We start from the raw sequence: 19,415 nt of genomic DNA on the forward strand, positions 1-19,415 counted from the left end.
GGTAAGCTCTTAAGAAGCCACTGTAGAAGTACTGGCATTTGTGATTCATGGGGTAGCTCATGCCCCCAGCACAAGTATATCATACAGAACCAACCAGCACAATGTGTATGTGATGGTTTGAATAGAAGTGGCCCCCACTGACTCATGTGCTTAAATGCTTAGCCCATAGGGAGTGGCACTATTAGGAGATGTGGCCTTGTTGGAGGAAGTATGTCACTGTGGGAGTAGGATCCGAGGTCTCATATGCTCAAGTTACACCCACTATGGCACAGTCTCCTGCTGCCTGTGAATCAAGATGTAGACAGGGCAAGCTCTGCATAATCCAACAATGTCTCACACTGGAGAGACTGAGAATCTATTGGTAGTTGTTCAGTACACAGGGCTGGATATCTCAGGAGTTCCGATCTGGTGCTGAAGACCTAGAAGATTCCTATAAAGTTGCTAGTCTCCAGTCTACACTGGAAAGCCAAAGAAGTTGGTTCTAAATTGGTGAAGATGTTGCAACAACAAGACAGATGGACTTGCCAGCAAGAATGAGGGCAAACAGGCAAAAGAAGAATGTTTCTTTCTTCTACACCCTTTTATCTGTGCTGCCACAAAAAGTGCCATGGAGATTTAGAGTCTTCCTTCTTCAAATAATCTGATCCAGCAGGCAATGATTTAGTTGATTCAAGATGTAGTCAAGTTGACAGCCAAGATTAGCCATCACAGTGTTCTGGTGTGTGAGTGTGAATGCAGTTGTGGAGGTCAGAGGGCAAGCTCTGGTGTCAGTCCTCACCTTCCACCTTATTGCAAACAGAGTCTCTTATTGTTCACAGCAGCTGCATACAGCAGGCTAGTTGCCCATGAACGTCTGGGCATTATTGTCTCAGCATGGTATCTTGCGAGAAATAAATGCTGAGATTACAGACTCTGCAGCATGCAGTCTTTTCTAATATGGGTTCTGAGAATCCAAACTCAGGCCTCTATACATGTGTTCGAGTCCTTTAATATAGTCAGCCATCTCCCCCAAGCCACACTGTCAAATCTTAAATCATGGCCAAGAAGGTTGTGACATAGCTTAATCATAAACTGTCTAGTATGTCTGAGGCACAAATGATGACAATAATAACAACAGCAAAAAATGAGGCCAGAAAGATGGCCCAAGTGTTCACAGTACTTGCTGTTCTTGCAGGCCACCTGAGGTTCAATTTCCATAACTCACACGGAAGGTAACAAGCAACAGAAACTCCGGGGGCTCCCATTCTGGCCTCCATGGGCTTTGCACGCATGTGATGCACTTGCATGCAGGAAAAACACCCACATGCATAAAACAAAAATGATCAAATCTTTAAAAATAAACCTCAAACAAAAAGCAGAGTAAACTATGACAGAGAGTCTTGTAAATAGAATGAATATCACAATCCTGGACAATTGTGGGGGTGGTGTGTGAAGTGAGTATAGTATATATAGTATAGTCAGTTTCATCTGCCAGTGTGGACTGCACCAGGACTCCTAGGTCTCAGGATGTACATGAGAATGTCAGTTACCTGCAGCAGTTCCAGGTCATCTGTTACACAGCCATCAAAAGATAACTCATACAGTGGTTGAAACTGGTGCACATTTGTAGACAAGATAACCAGACATAAAAAAAACAATTTTTGACATCCTCTCTCTGCCAATCAGTACTACATTGCTTTTAAATAAGCATGTGAACAACAATGAACAACAACAAAAATCAAGCTAGTGAGAAGAGCCATAAGTTTCTTTGCTTTTTTGGTGTCATCTAAGTATACTGGGCTATTTACTTACTTTTCAGATGCAGAGCCGTAGAAAGCAGGAAGCGTTTCTAATTGCAAATGTTACAAAACACATGCCTTGTTAAGTTCATAACAAAGGCCCTGCTCAAAGCTCTTGACTTACCATGTAGTCAACCTTAATGTCATCTAGTTCACTTAGTAAATCATTTTAGCAATTTGAAACAGGATCTCCATGTAGCCTTAAACTCTGTATCTTCCAGTCTCAGACTTTTATCACAGGGTCACTGCACCATTCCCACTTAGCAAACTCTTTGACATGAAGACTTACAGAAGCTATTCGCCTGCCCAACATTACAGAAGAACAGACTCCTGGGAAAGGAAACCTGCTTTTTGTGTGTTTAAAGACTATAAAGACTCATGCTGTATCATGAAGCAGAATTGGGCCATCCCTCCAAAGCACACTTCTAAACTGTGTGGTCATGGTCTCCAGCACCACGGAATCAATGACTGCACACATGCCCACTGCCTTGGACTACCCTATGAAGTAAGAGCTTTGTAATGCAAGATGCAAGGTGCATCCCCTGCCCATAACACTACTACTGAAATCTGAGTCTCTAGGACTTGCCAGTCTGTGGTCAAGAGTTGAGCTTGATGGCTGGTGACACATCACCAAGGTAACTTGTTTATATCTCAAGCCAACACCACTAAGAGGAAACCAAAGGTCAAGGCCTCCCCTGCTATGCCCCCAAGACTTCCAAACACAGAGCATTTGTCAGCAGGCCATCATCTGTTTGCATAACACACTTCCCTGAAAAGAGCTAAGAATGTTGAAAGATGTTGAGCTTAGTACCTAAGACTCTTGGAGAAAACTGCATAGTACTCTATGGAAGGGCCTTTGGAGTCAGCACTTGGCTCTGGGACTGAAGTGCTTCTTCTCTTCCTCTGTACCCATCACTAGAAAAGGATCACAACTTTGTCCAACGTCACCAGCCTCAAAGAACACCCCACCCCACAAGTAGCCCGACAAAACTCTGGATGTGACCTCAGTACTGGTGCAAGGGTAGAGATGAGCAGGCATTAAGCCCATGCCTATACCAAAGCTCACTGCATTCCACCTGTTAAGCTACCTAGACAAAAATCTGCCTAGGGCATACAACAATGGAAGATTTCTGAAAAAGCCCCAGAGGGTAACAACTTAACAACACAGATCATCTCATACCTTGCTGACTCAAAACCTGCCCTTCATTCAGGAAGATACAATCCAGAACACTGGCCACCCACAACACTGGTGGGGTGGTTAAGGCGGCCACAAACTTCAGTTCCAGCTTCTGTGTTTGGCTTTGCACCTTGCTGCTTGGGTCCTACTCTTGGATGTAGAAACATCCTTTTAGGGTACATTGTACTTGGGTGGAAAAAAAACTTGCTCTATCTACATGCTCACTACAGAGACAAAGAATATGGCCTGCCTGGATTCCTTTGGCTGCTCTGTAAGTGTCTTGTGAAAAACATATAAATCTACAAGAAAGGTGGGGTTAGAAGGGGGGTGTGTGAGAACTGTTATGGGCTGGACTGGGTTCCCCAAAATGACAAGTTCTAATCTGCAGACACCTATGATCTGACCTCATCTTTTAAAAAGAATCATCGTTGAGATGGTTCAGTGGTTAAGAGTATTTGTTCTTCCAGATCCAGGTTCACAGTTCAAAGCACCCATATGGCAGAGCTCACAACCATCTCTAACTCCAGTTCCACCTCCTTTGATCACCACAGGCACTAGGTACACACATGGTACATATACACACATACAGGCAAAACACTCATATTCATAAAACATAGTAAATGGAACTGAACTATGCTGGGCATACCGGTATATGCCTGTAAGAATTCCAGCATTGGGGGAGTAGATAGGAGGATCAGGAGGCATTCAAGGCCACCCTTAAGGCTACATAGTGATCTAGAAGATGAGGTTAGACTGCAGAAGGCAAAGCCTTCAATCTAGTGTGTATGGTATCCTCTTAAAACGGTCACAGAAAGCAGACACTTGGGAAGTTTATTTTCCCCTATGGGCCCAATGGCACCTTTATGTTTAACCTGTGGCCTCCGGAAAGGGGAGACAATTTATGTTCTAAATTATTCCAGTCTGGGCTACAAGATGACAGCTACCCTGGGGATTTAAAACATCCACAGACACAGTGTGCTTCAAGGCCACTCACACAGTAAATCTGTAGGTAGGAAACAGACCCTCAGGTGGGCTTGATCTTGGACTTGGGCCTGTGCTTACTGCTGCACAAGCTTATTCATGGTCCATTGTGAACCTCTAAAGCAGTGATTCTCACCCTGTGGGTTGTGACCTCTCTGAGGGTCAAAGGACCCTTCCACAGAGGTCACATTAGATATCCTGCAATCCTGCATATCAGATATTTGTACTACAATTCCTAACAATAACAAAATTACAGTTATGAAGTGGTAATGAAAGTAATTTTATGGTGGTGGGGGTGGGTGGGTCACCACAACATGAGCAACTGTATTCAAGGGTAGCAGCCCCAGGAAGGTTGAGAAACACAGCTGTAGAGCCACCATCCATGTACTGGTGGGGACTCAATACCAAATTATGAACTCTGTATTCTAGTGACTTCAATGCACATAAATAAATAAGCATCTGTCTTCACAGATACTATTACACACAGTCCTAAGTATCCTTTTTCACAGTCTTGGTATCCACAGCTATAGACGTATGTCTTTGTATTCAGTTTATTATCAGTACTGTTCTTTAAAAATTAAAATTACTCTTAAAAATAGGTTTCAGGGGGCTGGAGAGATGGCTCAGAGGTTAAGAGAACCGACTACTCTTCCAGAGGTCCTGAGTTCAATTCCCAGTAACCACATGGTGGCTCACAACCATCCCTTATGAGATCTGGTGCCCTCTTCTGGTGTGCAGATATATGAAAGCAGAATGTTGTATGTATAATAAATAAATAAAATCTTTTTAAAAAAAGTGTGTCAGTCATTAATATTAGACAAAATATTTTTTAAAAATAGGTTTCAGATCAACAAAAGAGAAACTCTGATGAGGGCCAGGTGCTTGCCACACAGGCCAGAAGACTTTGGTTTAGATCCATATAAATCCCAAGGAGGCATGGAAGCTCACCTGCAATTCCCGGTACTCAAGAGATGGAGATGTGAAGTCCCACAGGGCAACCTCAGTAGCTAGACTAGCCAAACTGGGGAGCTCTGGGTTCAAGTGAGAGAGCCTGTCTCAATGAAAGACATGGAGAATAATTGAAGAAGACATTCACATCAACCTCTGATCTCTGTAATCACACACATACACATTTACACATGCACAGACAAAATTCTGAGGACTTGGGGATGTAGCTTGGTGGCAAAGTGCTTGCCTAGCATGTGCAAAGCTCTGGACCTGGAGCCCAAAGTACCAAAAATAAAGTACTATAAAAAGTTGAAATGCCTTTTAAAGTAGAAAGTCTCATGGAGAAGAGCAGTGAGCAGCGTACATCCCTAAGCAAAAGGTAAGAACCTGCTTTCATGCCCATGTTTTGGGATGTCTGAAAGGTGAACAAATCCTTATTAACTGGGAGAATTGTCCAGTGCATTATCAGGGAGCTCTCAATGGGGCTTCTCATCCACAAAAAGAGATCCAAGCACACCAAGGCCACATGAACCAAGACAGACATTTAGTATTGAATCAATACAGTGCCTGGGTTTTTGGTTAGAGTTTCTGGGCTCTATTGCTTCTGAGTAATTCAACAAGAAGCAATTATATGACAAGGCATAACACTTTAGGGTGACTAAAGCTTAACTGACATTTTCAAAAGGTATTAAACTCATTATATCATGTGTGTTAAGCATATACATTATAGATTTTACCTCCATGTTCCCCAAATGCCATGTGTCAAAAGCTGGCCTTCAGCCCATGGTGTTAAGGGGGTGGGGTGGGGGGGCTAAAAAATCCTTTAGAAGGTGGAATGGAGGGGAAGTAAGACCATTAGAGGCATGCCGAGAGGGGATAATGGGACCTCAATCTCTATCTCTTCCTGACTCTCCCTTTTCTTGGCTGCTATTAGGTACATGGTTTTGCTCCATCCGATAAGGCTTTGTCCAAAGTGACTGTGTCAAGCAACTGAAGAACTCTAAAATCAGTCTGTCGTCTTTATAAACTGATTTATTTTGGATTATTTATTTCAATGAAGGAAATCTAACACGACACAGATCTCCTAAGAACTGAAGTGCAATGAGCTTGTACATGGGGAAAAGATGGATAAATTTTAGTCAGCTCTACCGCAATATTCAATATATACTAAGTGGGAAAATAAAGCAGACATCTTCAATTTACTGGAGAGACTTACATTAAAATATATGTATGAAGAGACCAGTACAAAGAAATATAACCAATCAGAATACAGAGTTATGGAGCTCAATCCCAAATGGTAGATCTACAATACAACTCCCATACCTAAGCTCAGGTAACATTGTGGAAGGGGTGCAGAAAGATCAAAGAGCCAGAGGATCAGGAAATTTGCTGTGAGACTGTGTCGCCTAGAAATATCAGAAGTTAAAGCCATGAAGTCTCACTAACATGACTGCCCAAGCATAACCTGAACAGAGACAACACCAACAGGCACACTAATGTGGAAGGAAAAATGCCAACAAAGCCTCAATCCCAGACAAAGAACCATAGGCAATTGAGGAAAACTTAGAGCAAAACAGACAGTGTTCCAGGGAAGAGCATACCAATATCAAATGGTGTGCCCTGGGAACACACATGCAAGTGATATTATACAGACTGAGAAGGCCGTATTTATGTAGATTAGGAATAAATATCTTTATTTGTATGTTTGTATAGTGTCTGTGTGTGTGTCCGTGTGTGTCCGTGTGTGTGTCCGTGTGTGTGTGTCCGTGTCCGTGTGTGTCCGTGTGTGTCCGTGTGTGTCCGTGTGTGTGTGTGTGTGTGTGTGTGTGTGTGTGTGTGTGTGTGTGTGTAACAACAGCTAAATAAGTTTAAAAGACAGAACAGCAAGGACTGTGGAGATTGAAGGAGAAAAAGGAGAAGCCATTCAAAGGCAGGTTAGCCTTTCCCAGTCAATGCTAAGTGCACATATGTCAACTCTTAACCTGCATGACACAGCTTTCTACACTGGGATAGTCTAAGGATCCGAAGAAAGGCTTTCATTGAATACAACGAATGGCTAAAAATCATTCAAGCTCATCAAGCAACTAGAAAACTGGTTGACCTCTAGCCTTCACACATATGTGCATACCTATGTACCCATACACACATGTGTACACACACACACACACACACACACACACACACACACACACACACACACACACAAGGCCAACTGGAGCCCAAGGGATATAGCCTCCTGAGAAGATTCCAGCTCTCAGCCCACTGCACCTTCTAAAGACCTTTATGGGGTACCCACGTGGCCACAAGAACCCCTCTTTGAAGATCGACATGCTCATACTGTGAGGGCAGGATTGATTAGCTGTGAAAGACAATGGTAGTAGCAGACTTGGTGCCATTCCCCTTCCCCTCATACCCTGAATTCTGCCTGTATGGATTTATTTGCTCAGCCAGAGACTTAGATTTCATGCATCATTCTCTACACAACAGTGCTCTGGGACACACATGCAGAATGCAGTGCATGCCCTGGCCTGTCTTGTTCTAGCCTAATCCTTTAACCCTGGGTAAGATTCCAAGTTTTCTTGAAGGCTTTACTACAAAGCTGCTGCCTTCCTTCAGACCCCCCACCCTCAGTCCTTCTGGCTCCTGAGACACTGGGTTAGTACACTGATTAATTCAGTAGGGTTGTATTGAAAGATGTGTTGGTGCTTTGGCTGATTCCTCCCACTCAGGCTATAAAGAAAACAAACTGCATTTATCATTTTCCCTCCTGGATCCAGCAAGGCACCTACAGTACTCAGCCTGGGTTGGATGCATTGACACAGATGCAGAAATGATTACCATGGGTTTCCATGGGGCTAGGTACACAATACTTAGCAATGACACCATTTTACCAGTTTGTAAAGAAGTTATTTCCAAAGAGACTAGCTGGGTCACAAAGGTGCTTACTGATATGATCTAAGATGAGGGGTATGCATTTTTCTGTTGTAAAGATAAAATTCCATTCTCTATGGCACTCACACCAATCTATGAAGCCATGTTCCATGATCATAATCTTTCCAAAACTGACCAAATTCCGATGTTAAATCCCCATCCCCAAAGTGATACACTATTAAGAGGATTGGGCTTTGGGAAGTGATGAGATCACAAGTGTGGAGCCTTATGGGTAGGGGTTAGTGTGCTTTAAAAGGGATCCCAGAAAGCCCCCTGAACGCTTGCTTGTGAAGATATAGTAAGGAACCATCAATGAACCAGGAAGCAACCATAACCAGATATCAATCTGCTATGCTGTGATGATGAACTTCCAATCTGCAAAGAAATAATCTCCTATGTAAGCTACCCAGTCGGTATTTTATGATAACAGTCCAAATACACTAAGACATCCTGTTATGTTTGGTAGGCTAGGTGAACTAAACACATCTGTGCCTTTATAATATCTCAACTTACAAAGGGTTTATTGAATCTGAGCCCCATTGTAAGTTGAAGAGCACCTGCCCTAAATAATTAAAGACAGGGTTTGCATTTCAGGAAGCTATCAGAAACTCCACCCCCAAGGACTAGGTGTTCCAAAAGCTAAGCTACAGAAGCACTCCTGAAGACTATCTGTGGTTTGAAGACTGCTGGATGTCAACCTTTCCATACATTTCAGAGATTCTAATTTCTTTGAGAAGCCATTCTATCCATGTCTGTATCTTTCAGCATTTAGAATACATTCTGCCTTCTGGGAAGTCGGGTATGTGTGTGTGTGTGATGGTAGTAATGATGGGTGTTAAAGGCTTTCAAAAGGGCATTCAAGACAGCTTTAAAATAGTATCTTTGGGAGGAAAAAATGCAGAATTTCACAGAGGAAGGCAACAGGATATTCACAGGGCCACAATTCCAGCCTTTTAAACACAACATCACTAACCTTACACTCTAATATAAAAAAGGGGTAGAGGTAGTGTACCCAGCGGGTGAGTTCTTGCCTAACATGCATAGATAGCTGGGCTTCACCCCCAGCCCTGCAAAGAGAAATGAATAATATATAGCAGGCAAAAGTATGCTATTCTTAACTAGCAAGTACTCCAAAAACCCACAACTGCTCATAAAATCTTCTCTGCATTGCTCATCTTCTGCGTGCGTGCGTGCGTGTGTGTGTGTGTGTGTGTGTGTGTGTGTGTTTCCCTGTCCATCCACGTGCGTACAGAAACCAGAGAACAACTTTGTGTACCCTTTCTCAGGCATCACCCACGTTTTTTTGTCTGAGACAGTCTTTCACCAACCTGACACTCTCCAGGTCGGCTAAAGTGGATGGACGGTCAATGATCCTCAGGGATCTGCCTGTCTTTGCCTCTGCAGGGCTGGGACTGTACCAAGCTTTTGTACCTGGTTCTACGGAGAGAACTCAGGTCTTCATTGGTATAACTCCCCAACCCTATTTCCCATATTTAAAAAGAAAACTGTATGTGAATATACTTAAAATCTGTGTATATTTTGTTTAAGATATATTTTACTGTACAGCCAAGGCTAGCCTAGATTTCTATGTCATCTTGCTTCCACCTTCTGTGTTGGGATTACAAGGTGCACCATCACAGCCATCTTCTTTGCTACCACTGTTAACTCTTATTTCTAACATGTCTAACCTCAAGTCTTCTATCCACTTAGGTCTCAGTTCTCTTCCCTCCTCATTATACTCATTATGTTTTGTCCTTTATAGATATTTGAGAACCAATGCCGAAAATTTATTATTTCAGCCCAATTACTTTGAACTATACTCCAGACCCTGTTATCATTACAAAGAATTAGGAGATTGGCTTTAGCCACGGAACCAAGTTGAGGCCGGTCTATCTCAAACACAACAAAGCTAAACAAACAAAACTCCCCTACCCCACTCCTCCCAGTGTATCCTCACCTGAAACCCAGTCAAGGATTTTGACGTGCAACACAGTTACTCTACTACTGAGGGACATCCTCTAATATACATTTTGTTTTGTATGATCACAAGACAATCTGAGCTACCCTGAACATTACCCAGCCTGCTTTTGAGATGCTGGGTGACACTAGTCCTGGGGAAACATAAACAGCATTGATGCAATCCACATAGGGAACTAACAACAGACCAAATGGATACTACCAAATTCCATACTGTTAAACCAATGAGTTTTATTGGGGTTACTTTTAAGAATGTGGGTGAAGGCCTACTTAAGGAGCAGAAATGACTAAACACAGTTGCATCACTAAAAGCCCACCACAGTATAGGTGACAGCTCATAAAAGCTGAAAACCTAGAGCACACAGCATAGACAACCTACAGACAGCTCAGCTGGTCTGTGTTTCTTCAAGGTAGCTTGGGTGGTCTCTGTTCCAGATGGTTCACCTGCTCTGTGCCTCTTCTAGGTAGCTCAGCTTGTCTGAAGGGGCTTTCAACCTTACTGCTTATACAGGCTTGAGGAGGGAGAGACCTAATCTGATCAGTTTCAGGGAGTTCCTAAATCCTGTGAGTTGTTTACCTTATGGGCTTAGAGAGCTTCCCAGCAGGATGGAATGTTTCACTTCCTCTAAGACCAGCCTGTATCTTGAGGAGCTTTCCACCAAGATGGAAGGTTTTTATCTGAGGAAATTGCCACACAACACAGGGTTACACCCTGAAGACCATACAATCTATCTTATTTCTGAACTTATCCTTGCTCACATATCACACAGCCATCACTTTAAATTTTAAATTCACATCCAGAATGGAACATTACTCAGAAAGGCTACTCTGGATCTTACCTGCACCATCTCCAGAGATCATCAAACTGTACTAAGAACTCCCTCTGTGGGTGGCTGTCACAGATTGGATAGGTGTTGAAGACTTGGGTATGTAACAGTGTGCACATGTTGGCTTGGCAAAATCTACATCATGAGAGCTAACACCTTGACAATAAGGTAATCTATTGATAGATTCCTAAATTGATGGTATAGTTAGGCAATGGTGGAAATTTTAGGAGGTATGATTTAGCTAGAGGAAGGCTAATCACTAAGGCTCTCACTTGGAGACTGTCATTTAAGGATACACCTTGTCCCTGAAGACTTAGGATCCTCCTCTATTCTGGCCAACATGTGGTGAGGAGCTCTGCTCCTCCACACCCTTCCACCCTAACGTTCTACCTACCTGAACACAAAACAATTGACCAGACAACCAAAAACTAACACCTCTGAAACCATGAGCTCAAATAAATCTCCATGCTGCCCCCATCTTTTGTGTGTGTGTGTGTGTGTGTGTGTGTGTGTGTGTGTGTGTGTGTGTGTGTGTGTGTGTGTGTGTGTTGAGAGAGAGACCATAAGTTGACAGTGTCTTCCTCACTCTCTGCCTTACTATTTGAGGCAGAACTGCTAACTGAACATGGAGATTGCCAACTTGACAGGACTGGCCAGCAAGCCCCAGGGATACTCCAGCCTGTACTCGGACTACAAGTGTGCACCTTCATGTCTGGCTTTTACATGGGTGTTGGGGTTCAAACTCGAGTCTGCACCCTTAAGCAGCAAGCACTTTACTGACTGAATCATCTTCCTACCCCCATTTGAGTCTTCTCCTTTGTAAAGGATTTGTCTGTGTTAGGTTATTTTGCCACAGTGGTCGACCATGACATTTAAAGAGAAGAAGCAGAAAGCTCTGGAATTTCATTTCTGTCCCTACAAAAAGCCAAGGCAACTGGCAATGTAGTTTAACTTACCTGAACTCAGGAGAAGGGAACTAACAGCTGATTTTACAGCCTTGGAGTTCAGAGAGATGGTTTCAAACTGGAGGTAATTATCCTCCCGTCCCCTGAGGAAGCATTATGTAATGTCTGAAAAGATTTTTGCCATATGAAAAGAAGCACAGTGGCATGGTGCTTATGAAATTGTTGGGGAGGGGTATTATTTTGCATGAGGAACTATCCAGTGTATTGTATGACATTTTTACAACATTCCTGGCCTTTTCCCATTAAGTGCCCTTCCCTGAATCATGACCCTCAACAACAGAAGTCCTCCAGGGAGCAAAACATCCCTCAGGTTTTGTAGAATGATCAATCCAGTTGACCCTTCATTTTGTAGGGAATTAGGAGGGCTGACCTAGGTGTTAATTATAACTCCTTATTTTGCCTAGCAGGCTTGAGTAACAGGGTGGGCGGGGGGGGGGAGGGAGGGAGGGAGGGAGGGAGGGAGGGAGGGAGGGAGGGAGGGAGGGAGGGGGAGGGAGGGAGGGAGGGAAACCATCTTTAGTTCAATATTTTCTGAGTCTTGTCAGCTTGCAGCACAGTGAACAGTAAAAGAGACCCTGTCTCAAATGAGGTGAAATGTGAGGACCCACAACCAGAAGGCCTTCTTTAACCCTAATTCATGGTAAGGTATTATTTTAAATGAATTACAGTATGAAACTCAGCTTTATTCCACCCATTCATATTTGTTCAATATTGTTGCCAAAATGTCAGCTGTGAATACCAGAATGGACAATCTGCTGTTTCTCAGTGGTGTAGCTCCTAACAAACCAATTCAGGATATTGGTTCACTTGAAAGAGAAACATGAGTTAGATTTAAAGCTTTGCTGGTTTCCATGGGGTGTGTTAATCATTAACAGTTGCTAAGGGCCAAGTCAGGGTTCCTTTTCATCTCTGGCCTTTGAGCAAGAACTCTGGAAAGCACTGTTTCCCATGTGAAGGCTCCATACTGAAAAACCTAAACTAGACTAGCATTTGAGCAAAGATGTATTCACATGTGGAACAAATCATTTGTCTCCTGTTCAGTACCCTGTCTTCAAATACACCACACATCACACTGATTTAACCAGATTTACAAGGGGAAAAATCTTTCCTATTTGAATTTCTAGATTCTTCCACACTTTGTATGGTGGCTTTGGGAAAGCCGATACATATACATGTTTGGCACCACCTTGGTCACCAGTCACACAGGACTAGGAATTCCAAGGCCCATCTGGCAGATGCCATCTTACAGCCTCTGAGATGGCTCTGCTAACTGTGGTTCTGTCCTCCTTGGGCACATCAGAAGTCCAGTGCCCATGTTGCTAGCAGTGCTTGCTCTGCCAGACAAGGTCTAAATAATCTTTTCTACAAAAGGAAAGAACAGTGTGGGATCACAAAGGAGAAGGGAGAGTGTCTTTAGGGACAGGGTCAGCTACAGCTTTCTTTGACGTGGCTCAAAAAGCCTGAGACTCAGGCCTCCAATGCCTTTATTTGACTGTAACTTTTAGAAAGCTTTCCAACTCTGGGCCCTCTTATTGGGAGATGGCAGAATGCAAGGATGAAATGCAATTTTTCAATCCTCAAAGAGTTCAAGTTAAAACTCCTGAAAGGACTTAAGAACCCCTAAAAGGATTCTTACCTCTGTATCTGTGGGGTCCCTGCATGCTGATACAAGTCAACTACAGCTAGAAATGATCGAAGGGAAAAAAGTCTCTGGTAGACATGAACACTCTCAAATATTCCCATGAACAACTCTCTGCAGAGCACTTTTCAATACAGAGAGTTAGGAATTGTTAAGGCATCTAGAGTGGAATTAAATCATACAGGCAAATGTGCATGGGTTATATGAACATACCACATCACTTCACATACAGATCTCACATACCCGTGGCTGTGGTATCCATGGGGTGGGTACTAAAGCCAACAGGCACCACAGGAGAAGATAAATGTCAACTGTCAAATTTGGAAGGCTGAGTTTGTGGAGGGATAAATCAGCTTACCAATAACTCAAGACAAAAATAAAACAGGGTCTAGGTGAGTGGCTAGCAAGTGACAAGTGCTAGGTTCCATCCACAGCAACAAGAAAGGGGAGAGAAGAAAAGAACAGGGTAGGGAGACGAGAAAGCCTGTTCTCAACAGGGAACAAACCTGTCGTGGAGGCTGGAGGGACCAGAAGGAAAAGAGAAAGGAGAAGAGGTAAAAGGAGAAGGGAGGAGAGAAAACATAATAGGCAGTACTACACATTGATCTAAAGAGAAATATATTTACATCTAGATGAAGGAAGAGTAAAAATGATTTAAAACAACCATTCACCTTGTCAGTAGTCCCCTATCTTCCTTAAAGTGTAGCTGGCTCTGGGACAGGGAGCCTCACAGAAGATAAAGTAAGATTCCTGTGAATAAAACAGATTCCTGAGGTCAAAATCGCTATCAGTTCTGGTTAGGGGAATCTGTTCTGGGTCCACCCACCCCAACTGGTAGATGTCAGGCCGTGAGTTATCTATTACTCTTCTCCCCATGAGAATCCCCTAACAACAATCTCAATCTCAATCTCAATCTCAATCTCTCTCTCTCTCTCTCTCTCTCTCTCTCTCTCTCTCTCTCTTCTCTCTCTCTCTCTCTCTCTCTCTCTCTCCCTCCCTCCCTCCCTCCCTCCCTCCCTCCCTCCCTCCACCATTAGTCAAAAAGTAGATGGCAATGTTGGGCAAACATGATAGACAATATGTGGCCTATACACATAACAGAAGAAGAGCAGTGTGTAATACAGAGAAATGAGGTTTAAATACTGACTGCAACATAGATGAACTCCAAACAACACATCAGTGAAAAAAGTCTGATCTAAAGGGACAAAACTGCAGGATTCTGCTTATGTATGGTCCCTGAAGTAGAAAAACACAGGGATAGAAGAAGAGTAGAGGTTGGCAGAGGTAGGGCAATGGGGTAGGGAGTGACTGCCCCTGATTGGGGGGACTCTTTGCAAAGAATGGACCTTTGCTATAACCTCATGTAAGCATGACTGCACACTTTTTAAATATATGCTGTGTGCTAAGTGGATGAACTGCACAGCTCAATTAACATAATTTCTCTTGATATCTATTGGTTTCCATCCCTTCTGCTCCCAAAGCAGGTACCTCACTCAGTTCTTGGCCTGGGCTTTACAAACAGGCAGTATCTATTGTCCCCTCCATGCTCACCAGGCCAGGCCAGGGTCTTGGCACTTCCCAAGATGAAATTTCAGCAGATAAACCTTTCAGAAACATGGAGTTAGTGCAGAATACTGCAGGACATTAATGCTTATAGGAGCCCTCCTGGCATTTGGCAAAGCACCCACTGTTCTTGAAGTCTGCCTTATATACAGGAGGGTATTTAGAGGCACCCAGAGACTGCCCATCAGATGCCTTAGCACCTCAAAGATGTGACAACCACAAGTATTTGTAGGCCTTGCCAAGATTCCATTGAAGGGCACAATGTCCTTCATGAGTGCCATACTCCTAAGAAGCATCATAGTACAAAGGCCAAAGTCCTAGTATTCTGTCCTATCTGAAACCAAGTGAAAACTAACTTCCCATTTACTTTTATTCATCCATACATTCAGTCACTCACTCATTCATTTATTTATTTTGAATAATAAATTTTTACTCAAAAGAAGGGCCATAATTTGTGTAATTTAAAGAACAAGGATTTTTTTCGAAACTTAGTATTTCTTTTCCTATAATATCTGACAAGCTATTTTTAATTGAAAATGGATTCCTTTCTTACACCATATATCCCTGATTATATTTCCCCTCCCCCTCCCTCTACTCCTGTCAGTTCCTCCCCTCTGAATCCATTCCCTTTCTGTCTCTTATTAGAAAAGAACAGACTTCTGAGAGGTAACAAAGCATAACAAAATAAAATATAATAAGATGAAGCAAAAACTATAATATTGAAGTTGAACACGACAACCCAACAGGAGGTTGGCACAAGAATCAGAGACCCATTCATTCTCATAGTCAGGGGTCCCATAAAAATACTAAGTTGAAACCTGTATCACATATGCAGAGGAGCTGGTACAGACCCATGTAGACCTTTGCTTGCAGCTTCAGTCTCTATGAGTTCATATGCAACTTGCTTAGTTGATTCAGAGGACCATGTTCTCCTGGTGTCCTCCATCACCTCTGACTCTTAGAATCTCTGCAGGATTCCATGAGCTCTGTCACTCACACATGTTTAAGTATCTCCAATAACCCTGACCAGCCTCACTCTGAGGCTGGCTTTGAATTACTGTTCCTCTGCCTCCACCTCCTCAAGAGCTGGAACTAAGACATATGGCACCAAGCCCAGGCTTCTGTTCCTTTTTATTCAAGAAACACAATAAATCATCCACATACAGACCATAAGAAGAGAATGTACAGATAGACAAGGAAATTGGATTCACTCAGATGAACTTTGGAGAAGGTAAAATGAAATTACTTATGAACAAATACAGCATGTAAAAAAGATTTTTTTAACCATTTAGCTCAGTTATGGGCAATTTGTAGATACCTGGATGTTGTCACTGTTCATGTTTCTTAATTTCTCAATAGTGGCAACAGCTATAACAACACCAACACTTAATCAGATAAGGTAAGGGACTTGAAAGATGGGTCAGTGGTTAATAGCACACTACTGCAAAGGACCAATGTTGAATTCCCAGAACCCACATGAGGTGGCTCACAACCATTTGCAACCCTCTTTTGTCCTCCACAGGTAGCAGCATACACATGCACATAACCACACAAAGGTGACACATATATATATATATAGTATATATTTGTTTTTAATGATAGGGTTCGGGAGAGCAGAAGGATGTAAGTATGGTGTAGGCACACATGTAGAGTTATGTGTACATAAAGACCAGAGAAGGATTCCAGGAGGATTTGAGTGTGGTGAATACACACATGTGGAGCCATGTGTACATAATGACCAGAGAATGATGCCAGGTGACTTATTCTCTACTTCATTCCCTTGAGACAGAATCTCTCTGTGAACCTAGAGCTAGGATAGCAGCCAGCAAGAACCAAAATCCTCCTGTCTCTAACTTCCACAGCACCAGGGTACAGGCATGCACAACCATGCTTAGCTTTTTATATGAGTGCTAGAATCAAAACTCAGTTTTCATGTTTGTACATTAACCTAGCATAATTACCCATCTTCTCAGACCCTGGGGAAGGTGTTTACAGTTTTAAATGAAATTTTCAATATTTATTTTGTGGGGGAGGAGGGAGTATGCATGTGTGGATGAAAGAACAACTTTCAGGAGTAGGTTCTCTCCTTCCACCATGTGGGTCCCAGAAAACAAGTCTTCCTTTGGGTTTGGCAATAGGCGCCTTTACCCAGTAAGCCATCTCTCTGGAGCCTAGACAGACCCTAAGGGCTCTTAGCACACATCAAAACTACAAACATGGCTGAGGAGATTCTAGCCCAGTTGGTAAAGTTCTTGCCTTGTAAGCATGAGGACCTAAGTCCCATCCCCAGTGTCCACTTGGAAAGCCCCAAGCCAGTGAGACCCTGTCATTTCTGGGCAAAGTTTATACTCTCGCCTCAAAATGCACATGCAAATGTGTAACTGAACACACACACTCATGTACACATACATCTCAAATTTTAAAAAGAAGGAAACAAAACAGGAACATATGGCTCACGAACCTTCTCAAAACATTTTCTAACGATACATACCTCATCTCCTTCAAGTGTTACCTTCCCTTCCTAGTCCTTTTCTCCATCAAGGTGGAGAACACTCCAAATCCAATGTGAAAGAGAAACTTCTGTGCCTGTCGCATGCTCAAATGAGCAGGCTATTGTGCTGGGGAATCACCTACCTATTAAACAGCAGATAACTCATACCATTCACTATAGCTCTTTGCTATTGTACAGTATGCCCGGTGAAACAAAGAGTTTCCTCAGCATTGACACACAAAGACTCCTGATACAGAGTGTGCAGACCTGGGACTCCCCAGACACAAACGCTGGCCTTGTGCATTGTAAAAGAAAAAGTCACCTGCATCTCAGTCATTGCTTCCTGATCGTGTCCCCCTTAGGACTCCTAAGGAGAAAATAGAGAGGCTTTGGAATCCCTTCCTTGTCTGTAGAAACAATGTGTGGTACCAACAAACTGACTCTGTCCTGATAAAAAAGTCAGCATTCAGAGAAAAACATTTGACTAAAATGTTATGGCTTGCTATCCAGTCAACATTCTATTAGTAAAAAAAGGTCAAATTTGCCAGGTGGTGGTGGTGGTATACATCTTTAATCCCAGCACTCAGGAGGCACAGGCAGGTGGATCTCTGTGAGCTCAAGGCCAGCCTGGTCTACAGATTGAGTTCCAGGATAGCCAAGACTGTTACACAGAGAAACCCTGTCTCAAAACAAAACAAAAAGTCAAATTCTTGATTTTGAAAGAAAATATCTACACCTGTAAGCAACACATATTGCCACTAGCTTTGCTTCAAGGAACTGCACAGTCAATAACGTCCACATCTCCTGGGAACTTGTGTTTTTTCCCAGAAAGCTTATTTTCTGAATGATTTCAATTTAAATTCTCACATAACCATCTTACTACCTGGCTGACATATTTGTCATATGCTACTTTGCAGTTTCTGCCAAGCAGTACATGAACGGGCTTCATTTCTAAGCATTGTGGTTTCTTCTAGTATGATAATTATTATCAGTGCTGTCTGTTTGGCAAGATGTCCTGCCTTCGTCAGTGGGAGAAACACTACAATAATGTGCAGTATCTCAAAGAAACGGAAGACTCAGTCTGACAATGCCAGCAGCATTCTCCCTGCCAAGGCCAACCCTGTCTTCTGCCACAGGAGTCCCAGTTGTACTAGTGCACAGGGAGTCACTTGTTTTATTACAGTGCCTAGTTCTACATGGCATTTAACAAAGCACTGTTTTAGTCCTCTGTGGATCTATGCTTCCTCTGTCTGTGCCAGCTTGGCACAATTGGGAATGTCAATCTCAACACCTAGACCTGCATGCATTACTAATGACCACATCTACAACTTGTGTCTCTCCAGAGGCCAAAGCCTCCTCCGGGGGTCTGTGAACAGCAGGGGATGGGGATTACCAGTAGGAATTTCAAAACTTCTCTTTTAGAATTTATCAAGTCAAAGTCTTTGTCATGACCCAATTAATTGTCTAGTCAGATGTTGCCCAGACTGGTATACCAAATTGACTTTCCAGTTGTTCTCTAAGTAAAGTCTGTTAAAGAAACTGACAAGGGCACACAGGTGCAGCTCAGCCATCCCTATTTACATAGCCAAGGTAACCCAAGGCTTGGGCTTTCTAAATTAAAAAGCAAATTGCAAAGGCAGGGCTTAGGGGGTTGTTCTAGCCTTGCCTCTAACACTTACTGGTAATTTTTAACAACGTTACGTATGTGCAGTGTACACACACGTGTATACATGCCCACCATGTTGGGGGTGCATGTGCATATGTATGCTGATGACAGGGGAGGCCAGAGGTTGACACTGGATGTCTTTCTCAATGGTGCTCCTTATTCATTGGAGCAGTGTCTCTCAGTTGAACCCAGAACTCTAAAATATAAGCTAGTTTAGCTCACCAGTTTGCTTTGAGGACGCCATTTCTTCCTTCTGAGAGCTAAAACCACAGGTGGGCTGTTTTTATGCCCACCCAGTATTTGGGTTTATTATGGCTATGTGGAGTCAAATACTAGTCCTCACATTTGTCCAAGTGCTTTATCCACTGAGCCATATCCCTAGTCTTCATTGCTTTGTTTGGGGGCAGGAGTTCACATAGCCTGTGCTGTCTCAAAACGTGCCATGTGGCCAAAGATGACCTCTTGACTCTAC

General features: G+C 43.0%; 1 protein-coding gene across 24 annotated transcripts in view; it reads right to left on the minus strand.

Moving 5' to 3' along the window:
- LOC100755304 (F-box-like/WD repeat-containing protein TBL1X) overlaps positions 1-19,415 on the minus strand; it is a 158,998-nt gene that overhangs the window by 56,492 nt on the left and 83,091 nt on the right. For 14 of the 24 annotated variants that reach the window (XM_027432655.2, XM_027432649.2, XM_027432650.2 and 11 more), the window contains one exon: positions 13,895-13,973. The exons of the other annotated variants lie outside the window; for them this stretch is intronic. The gene's annotated coding sequence lies outside the window, so the exon portion shown is untranslated. The remainder of the gene's footprint in view (positions 1-13,894; positions 13,974-19,415) is intronic. 24 annotated transcript variants of the gene reach the window in all.

The sequence above is a fragment of the Cricetulus griseus genome, chromosome X (assembly GCF_003668045.3).
Source record: "Cricetulus griseus strain 17A/GY chromosome X, alternate assembly CriGri-PICRH-1.0, whole genome shotgun sequence".
Lineage (NCBI taxonomy): Eukaryota > Metazoa > Chordata > Mammalia > Rodentia > Cricetidae > Cricetulus > Cricetulus griseus.